Genomic DNA, 9776 nt, shown 5'->3' with positions numbered 1-9776 from the left:
AATAATAATAATAATAATAATAATAATAATAATAATAATAATAATAAACATGTGAATGGGGTGAAACAGAACAGTGGCAAGAAAACTCATATCCATCTGAAAAGTAGGAAAATAAGCAGTAGAACCATGGTCATCAATGATTGGATGAAATGAATGAAACTTTTTGAAACTTTAAGTTGACTAAGTGTACTTTCTTCCAAAACAAAGTTACAATTTTGGAGATATCTGGATACATTCATTAGGCCTTATCTGTTTAACTTTACGTTCTTTTTTATTATAAATATTCTAGCACTTTCTCCCAATCTTCCCAGCCTACTTCCTTCTTGCAGGTCCCTAATAGCTTTTTGATCAGGCATCCACCCAGGCACCTACATGGCTCAGTGACACCAAGCAATGCCACATTTGATTTTATTGAACATGAAATAGACACAGAATATGGATGGAAGGCAGCATTGTCTCCATGGAATACAGAAAATGAGAATAAGCTGTTATGGGTTAATCAAGTTCATGTTTTTGTGCTATTCTTTACATGTAGCATGTTAAAAACCCCAACAAATTATTAAAAGTAACATACATTGTATGTTATAAGAGAAACATGTCTTAATAAAGGAGTGATTTAATGCTTTTCAAATCAAATGGTCTTGATACCCACTGAAAGGCTTATCAATATTGATTAATAAACTGCAATTAATATAAAAATGCAGAAACAAAAAAATAACAGTATGGTTACATTTGAAAGAAGATCAAACTGAAAAAAAAGTAGTCTGTTTGGAAAGAAACATTTTAAGAATATCAATGGATTAAATATTCAATTACCTAAGTTAAAGAGTCACTATAATCATGCAGTATTTTAGAATAAAATATAACATTTTGTTTTCTTAAATAGATAAATATGCTGGAGGACTAGATTCTACAGTCTTTAGTTCTCCTATTACCATTTTGAACACTGGTTACAAGAGTGATGCAAGAAGATAAACAATTTATCAAAATATGAATTATAAAATTTTCCCTCTAGGGAATTTACTTCTGTAATGATTTTACCTCATTGAGATATGAATTTATCAATTCCCATTATTTTTTAAAACATATTTTAAATACTAAATTGAAAGCTATACTTCTAAGCTTTACTATATTCTTTAAACATATAAATTCGGGATTTAAATTATACTTTAATTTTTTTGTCAATTATTTTGATGAATGTGTCACTCTTGAATTTCACAAAACTATTTTTATTTGTTTTGGGTATGTATCCAAATCTTTTTAAGGTTAAAATTACCCTACTCAGGCTGTGGCAGCAAAATTTTGAGACAGACCCCAGTATTCTTTTTTGAATAATTCAAATATACAAATATTGAAATAGTCAAATAATAGGCTGGGCGTGGTAGCTCATGCTTGTAATCCCAGCACTTTGGGAGGCCGAAGTGGGCGGATCATGAGGTTAGGAGATCAAGACTGTCCTGGCTAACACGGTGAAATCCTGTCTCTACTAAAAATACAAAAAAGTAGCTGGACTTGTTGGCGGGCGCCTGTAGTCCCAGCTACTCAGGAGGCTGAGCCAGGAGAAAGGCGGGAACCCGGGAGGCGGAGCTTGCAGTGAGCCGAGATCGCGCACTACAGACCAGTCTGGGTGACAGAGCCAGACGCTGTCTCAAAAAAAAAAAAAAAGAAAAAAGAAAAAAAAGAAATATTCAAATAATAGAATATTTGTGAAATTAAGACACCAGATATGTTTGCTTTCTGTTCACCAAAAATTATCCTGAGTGGGCCTGGCCTTATCTGAAGGAGGAAATTTAGAGCATGAGAGAGATTCTGCTGCTGGCACTGAAGAAGGCTGCCATATTGTGGGCAGGGCTTATGGAGAAAGCACATGCCAAGGACCCACGAGTCGCTAGGAGATGAGAGCATTCCCAGGCAACCGCTACCAAGAAAACAGGGACTTAAGTCATGTAGTAGCCAATGCATTCTGCCAACAGTTTGAGAGATCTCAGAAGTGGATTCTTCCTTAACAGAGCCTCCAGATGAGGATATATCCAGCTGGGACCCACTTGTGCCTTATGAGACCCTGAGCAGAAGGCCTATCCAAAACAAGCGAGGCTCCTGACCTATGGAAACTGTGGGATGCTACATTTGTCCTAAGCTGCTACATTTCTCGTGATTTGTTCTGCAGCAATAGGAAATGTATATACTGTTCCTTCCCCTACAATGACATAAAATATAAGCTAGCACAATTAGGGATATTTAGGCCATTATTCAAAATCTGTCTGAAGATGAATTGGAGAATGATAATATTTTACACACACTGAGATAGGACAATGAGAAATTAATGAGTTATTATTCTATTTTCAAAATCCAGTAGAGCTATATAGCATTTACAATTTTTTATTCACACTATAATCTACATTTGGACATTTTTTGCTTTCCCTTTCTAAATTGTTTTTCTTGGTTTTTAAAGAGAGATGGTAATGTTTTTAGTTATTCCTGTCTAAAATTTTGAGAATAATTGCATTTACCATCATATCAGACTCTGGTAAATAAGGTTATATTATTGGCATTATGGTTTATTACTACATCTTTTGTCAATTATTTTGTTAGTTGCCACTAATCCCCAAAAATATATCCTTTGGTTTTTCCATTGTTACATAATATTTTCAAATGGCTCCCTACTTTAATGGATTTTTTGGGGAAATACTGGAATACTCTAGAGTTAGCTGTTACATAAATATTGAAGACCTAATTGTTCTGAGAGTGATGTGCCCCAATTTTCTAAAATAATTCTACTTTAGACTTATTTATATAATCATTTGAGAAACACTATAAACAGGAATTACAAAATTGTATATGGTAATTCTGTCTAAAAATAACATTGCAGCAGAAAATTTTGAAAGGAATAGCATGTATCTATTTGAGATTCTGTTCTACAATCTTTCTCTCTGTCTCTCTCACATATTTCTTACAGTCCTATTTTAAGCACCTAGCAAGGACTTTTCTGGAGCATCAGGTAAATGATTCCCTCATCTAACTTCAACTTTTATAGGCAAATAATAAGTGCTTTTACTTCTCTATTTACTTAAGAGATCATGATTTGATTTATATTTACCTTCCATCACATGTCATGGGATTGAGCTAATTTTAAATATAAATAATAATTCTTGGTGAATTTTTATTTTTATATAGTTTTTTATTTTAATTTTATTGTTGTGTCATTGAGTGTCCATTTCTGTTTCAGAGAAAAAGCTAACTTGTATCAATAATTGAGTTCCCTGGATAATCAAATGATGTCCTATTTGACATTACTTTGAAAAAACAACTTAAAGCCATGTGATAAAAATTACCTTAATTAAATCCTATGAAACCCTATGAGATGGGTGTAAAAACCTGGCCACAAGTAACAAAGTTATTAAGTGAATGGTTGGAAATGATCTGGGAAGTCTGCCCTCAGTATGTTGGACTCTATGACATGCTGCACTGAAGCTATGGTTCATAGACCTTTACAGGTATGCTAAGACTTTGAACCCTATTCTCCATGCAGAGGAGCCTCAGTAAAGTATTATTTACTGTGTCCCCACCAAATCTCACTTTGAATTTTAATATTCCCCACATGTCAAGAGTGGGGCCAAGTGGAGATAACTGAATCATGAGGGCATTTTCCCCATACTGTTCTCATGGTAGTAAGTCTCTCAAGATCTGATGGTTTTATGAACGGAAGTTTCCCTGCACCAAGCTCTCTTGCCTGCCATTATATAAGATGTGACTTTGCTCTTCATTCACCTTCCACCATGATTGTGAGGCCTCCCCTGCCTTGTGGAACTGTGAGTCAATTAAACCTCTTTCCTTTATAAATTACCGAGTCTTGGATAATTGTGTGTTGGAGTGTAGGAGCACGCATTTGCAGGCACCACGATCCTCTGATACCTGGTAAGTGGAAGTGATGCTAGAATGTGTCTATAGAGTGTATTGCTATCACCCAAACTTTCTATTTCTAGTTTGTCCAGATTTAGATTTGATCAGTTTTCTGGTCTAATAAAAAAAAGCATTTCAAAAAAAAAAAGAAAAGAAAAGAAAGCAAGCATTCGTACCACAGAAAATATGTAATAAATCAAAAAATAGGAAAGAAGAATCTCCATGGGAAACTGGTCCCAAAGTTTTTGAGGGTTCATTGAGGGAATTTTGGTTTACTAATTTTGTTCATCCTTTTAGTGGTCAAAAAGTCTGAACAACTCCTTGTTTTTCAGTTTTGAAACAGTCACATCTTTCTCTACCGCATAGTAACCATGTAGTGCAGATCCATAAAAAACAGGGAGGAAGCAGCGCCGGGGAGAGCCCTGTCTCTCTAGAAGGGCGTCCACCTCTACATCTGCAGAAAGAGAAGGAACCGAACAGGGTTCCAGCACTTCTGTCCTGCAAACAAGCTCCTTTTAAATGTGAAACCGTCACCCAGCAGTTCCTTTAACAGGTATATCTCTGAACACCAGGCCAGTTCTGAGAGGAAACAAAACCACAAGTTGAGAGAAAAGGACTATCATGGGCATCTGGTCCCTTTCTACGTGATCCATCATACTTCCGGGAATTGGAAGCTTACTGGTCTTGGAGTGGAAGAGCTTACACCACATCCACCGGAGGTCACCCTTTAAATACATCGTGAGGAGTGGCAATAAGGTAAATGGCACCAAACAGAGAAGGGCAGGCTGGGCAGCCTGGTGAATGATGTGAGAGGCCACAGTAGCAGTGAGCAGATCTACAAAGTATCCCATGAGGGTGCAGTGAAAGTAAAAGACCTTCTGCATGCGCCCAGAGATGTTGGCAGGTCCAGGGCCACCACAGGAGTCCCCACGGGCTTGTCTTTTGTAATTGTCACAGCAAAGGTCAAAGCATAGCAGAGGACCAGGCATAACCATGTCTCCAATGCCCAACATGAGGAAGTGGCTCCCAGTGGAATGTGGGAAGACCAGTTTTCCAGGCAGAGACAGGCGAGGAACATCATGCTCAACACCAGGCCCCAGGCTGAGCTTCCAGGACGGAACATAAAGGGGATTTTCAGCCAGCTGCCATGGCCACGTTCCCCATGACATTGCTATTAAAGATGTGGGCTGAGAAAAATACCTAAAGGACATCATAGATTAAAAGCCCTGAGAGAAGCAGACAGGGGACTTTGAGACCCAGCAGGCAGACAAAGGCAATTACAGTGACGTCCATGAGAAGTCAATGGCCAGTGAGAACCCAGATGAGGATGAGCATGACAGACAGAGATAATAACAACAACTCAGCAGTAGTGAAACATCCACAGAAACCCAGGGAAATCTTTTTCTGACGTGAACAGAGTCTCGTTAAATACTGGCCCATCAGGAGAAGAAGAAAAGCAAAAGTTATCATTGTAAGAACTGCTGTACATGTTGTGAAAACTACTTGAGCTCAGTCAAAGCAGCAGAGCAATGATAAAAGAGAGATAGATGCTCCAATCAGAAGGAAGAGAGCTTGGGTAGAGTCAATTGTTTGACGCTATTATTGGTGCTGTTGCCATTGAAAGACCCAGAAGAACTATTACTGTCTTTCTGTGAACTCACTTGTCTTTCTGTCTTTTCTACGCACCAGTCGGTATGTTGAGAATCAGAGGCTGAAATTTGCAACATAAAGATATATACACTTTTTCAAGGGCATTTAATCTGAAATCTGTACAAATTGTTATTTTAGTATTAAACCAAAACTTGATATATTTTCTGGATGAATTTGAGAAACACATTTCTAAAGCAAAATCATTACTTGGTAATAATATTTCTAATCATTAAGAACAGTAAATAAATACAAATTTAATTAATCTTCAACTGACATATTTAATAAATAAAACTTCCAGTTTAGGATGCCAGACCAACCACATATGAGCATCTCTTCTTGCCTCCAAGATACCATGAAATTATGTGAAATTATGAGGTATGTTTATTATAAACTCATAATGATACATAAAAATTGAAGAAAATCAGGCTATAAGATAGTTTTACACACATCTATAATTCAAAAAACAAATGGAGGAGGACAATAGATGAAACAAGTTGGAGGAAGTATATCCCAGAGAACTCACAGGACTGCAACTCTAAGAGACTGAGGAGCCAGAAAATACATGGCTCCAAGTTGATGTGTTCAGGCAGAAATAATCAAAAACTCACCCAAGAGATAGCACATTCCATACCTCCACAAAAACTGAGTGCCTGGGGACATACCACCCTGGACAAGAATTGGAGAATTATTCTTTCAAGAAATAATACTCAGGAAGAAATAAGAAACTCTATTCTTAATAAATGAAGGCTAGTGTTTAGACATTTCTCCAGATCTTCACCCTTTAAAGCTCATGAGTCACTAAGTTTGACTTCCGTACTTAGCAATTGCCTTTGCATTGCCCTGTTCTTAAATATGAATGAGCAAAGAAGCCTCTCTGGCCATTTGAGGAAACACTGCAACATGAAAGAAAAACCTACCTCTCTGCAGAAAGGAGATTAAAACTCACAGGAAACACTAATGATTTTATAAAAATAAGTTTCCTAAAAATGAAACAAAACCTCTAAGTATAACAGTATGTCCCAAGGACCATGTGGGGAATATTAAAATTCAAGGTGAGATTTGGTGGGGACACAGTATATAATACTTTACTGAGGCCCCTCTGCATGGAGTAGGGTTCAAAGTCTTAGCATACCTGTAAAGGTCTATGAACCACACCTTCAGTGCAGCATGCCATAGAGCACAACACACTGAGCGCAGACTTCCCAGATCATTTCCAACGTTTCAATTAATAACTTTGTAACATTTTAGGGGAAGGAACAGTATATACATTGTCATGAGACAATAGGCTGTGGAAAGGAGCTCTTGGACATTAAAAATAAAATTGCCATAATAAATTAAGAAGAACGGAAAATATGGTTGCTAAATGAATAATTAAATTTAAGAGTTGGAGAAATGAAATTGTGACAATATCCTCGAAATGCAAAACTAAAGATTTAAAGAGATCTAGGATACCCCAATTCATGAAGATCCATTGACGAGTTCAGTGCCAGAACCAGGGTGAGAGCAGCTGCAAAACATTTGTAGTCAATAAAGAAATTAGTTTATGAGTGTAATTACCGCTGGATGATTTAATTTCTCAACTTTTCTGTGTCTTCCAGAATGTTTAGCAGGGAGGAACCCTATCTTATGGGAGCTGCAAAATATGCTGCACCAAAAAGTAAGCCAAGGGAACAGAGAATGAAGGAAAAAACCAAGAATGTTTCATGTGCCTAGGAGATGCCTGGATTCTTCAAAATGGTGAGACCCAAGGAAAGAAAGGTCAAGATGGTGGCAGGTCGACTCGGGCAGTTGGAGGACATTATGTGCCAGGGCATTTCTTCTTCCTGTCCCTTGCCACAGCATCCATCCCCTCTGATTTTAGAAAAGTCTTACAAAAAATGTGCTAAGAGTTTAACAAGATAAGACTAATTTCAACAAGAAGTATGAGTGGGAATTGAGCTCAAATAGTGTAGTATCTATATATACATGAAGTACTAATGGATGTAAGTTGGAAAATGTGATAATATGCTCATTTGCATAACTTAAGGTATAGATATATACATATGATTAAAGATAACTTTCTACTTTCAATGAAATTTCATCAGGACACTGACTTAATGCATAGAAAATCTGACAAAGCAGGTATTGAGAACGCATATGTCATAAAAGTGATTATGCACTTTTCTAAATTGTCTTACATTTCTGATAGTTGCAAATAGCCTTTGCAATTTGCTCAGTTGTAGCATAGCACAATATTTAGTTGTTGTGCAACATGATTCAGGAAACAATCAGATATTATGGAATCTTGAGCACCCAATTATAAGTCAGATAATACTGTGCACATTACTTAGATTCTCCAAACATCACTTTTCTCCCTTGTAAAATGTTGATTAATAATACCTTTTTGTATGTTTATAAATTTTAATTAGTGTCTATATTGAAGTACTAGAAGTATATTATGTGCCCATGATTATTATTATACTAAGTAATTATTTGCTGATAACATTAGATTTTAGGAGTTAATCTATTGTTTAATGCTAGATATTCAAATATTCAAAAAAAGAAAAGAAGCAGAAAGCAGGGATGTCTTTGGACTGTTCAAAGAATGACAATATGATAGATCACATGAGAAAAGGATAAAATTCGTAGTTGTTGAAATTAGAAAAGTAGCCAAGAGCCAAATCGTATGTTAGAGCAAAAGATGAGGATTTTGAATTAATTCTTCATGAGATGGGAAACAACAGGGCAATTGTGAATGCAGAAATGATATGATCTAACCCATATTTTAATAGAACTTTTCTGGCTACTTTATGGAAATAAAATCGTGAGGCTGGCCAGTTAGGGACCTACTAAAATTGTCCAAATAAGAAATGATAGAGTGTTGGATTAAACGGTAAGTGAATATGCTGAATGCTTGTCAGATCAGATTGTATGCATACTTTTGAAAGCAGAGCTGACAAAATTTGTTCATACGTTGGATTAAAGAAGCAAGACAAACAGCAAAAGCAAAGATCACACTAAGATTACTGTCATATACTACTAAAACATTGGATCATTGATAGAGTTTGGTGTCTCCCCACCCAAATCTCATCGTGAATTGTAGTTCCCATAATCCCCATGTGTGATGGAAGGGACCCAGTTGGAGGTAATTGAATCATAAGGGGTGGTTATGCTGCTGTTCTCATAATAGTGAGTGACTCTCATGAGATCTGATAGTTTTATAAAGGGCAGTTCCCCTGCATGTTCTCTCTTGCCTGCTGCCATGTAAGACATGCCTCTGCTCCTCCTTCACCTTCCTCCATGATTGTGAGGCCTCCCCAGGCATGTGGAACTGTGAGTTCATTAAGTCTCTTTTTCTTTGTAATCTAGTTTCAGGTATTTCTTCATAGCTGTATTAAAATGGGCTAATATAATTACCATTGACAGAGGTGAAGAAATCTGAGGACCATATTTTGAAGTGGAAAATCAAGGGTTCATTTTAAGATATGTCTTGCAAGATCTTCTCTACTGTACTTCCCATCACTTGCTAAATCCAAATTGACCAACAATAGCTGTTAAATGATGCCCCAAAACTTGCTACCCCTGAATACTACAGTCTAATTAACAAATCCAGGTTTTCATACCTTCCAAGGATTCAGAGAACAGCTCTCAGAGAAAAACTGTCCTTTCCCAATCTGTGCTGTCAGCTCTGAAAGCCATTCACCTTGAGCTGTTGTCATGCTGCAATGGGTTTATTTAATTTGAGGTAATGGCATTTGCTATTGATTCTCCTTTGAGAAGAACTGGATCAGGACCAGATTGCCATTACCTGGACTGAATACTTCAGTGAAGAAGGAGAACAGCACGGAAGCAACATTGCTCTCTCTCCCTACTGGGGCCGGTGTGGTTAGACACCAGATGAGCTCTGATTCTGCTTGGAAATCTTTCATTTTGTGTTGAGTGCCACTCACATTTTATGTTGTTACTATTGTCACTGATGGGGCTTTTATGTGTAAGATAAAGATGTACTGTTTGTGACGGAGGGGCGGTAGCATGTGTTTGCTTCTCACCACTAGAACTGTAGACAACGAAGTCAGTGGCCCTCTGACTGCTTATTAATATTTATGTTGATGTGAACAGCACCAAACATAGAATATGACATGAATCTCACCAAGGACAATTTATAATTCCAAAGATCAATTTGAAGAATTTTTGACATAAAGAAAAGTGTTCATTCAGAGGCATAAAAGGGAGAAACCTTCATGAGA

General features: G+C 37.0%; 1 pseudogene; it reads right to left on the bottom strand.

The window, feature by feature from the left end:
- Positions 1-4193: 4193 nt before the first annotated feature.
- LOC111550681 lies at positions 4194-9458 on the bottom strand (annotated as a pseudogene).
- Between the last annotated feature and the right edge of the window lie 318 nt (positions 9459-9776).

The sequence above is a fragment of the Piliocolobus tephrosceles genome, chromosome 18, assembly GCF_002776525.5.
Source record: "Piliocolobus tephrosceles isolate RC106 chromosome 18, ASM277652v3, whole genome shotgun sequence".
Lineage (NCBI taxonomy): Eukaryota > Metazoa > Chordata > Mammalia > Primates > Cercopithecidae > Piliocolobus > Piliocolobus tephrosceles.
The sequence above is the reverse complement of the archived record's forward strand: the minus strand, read 5'-3'. Positions and strand labels throughout refer to the sequence as shown.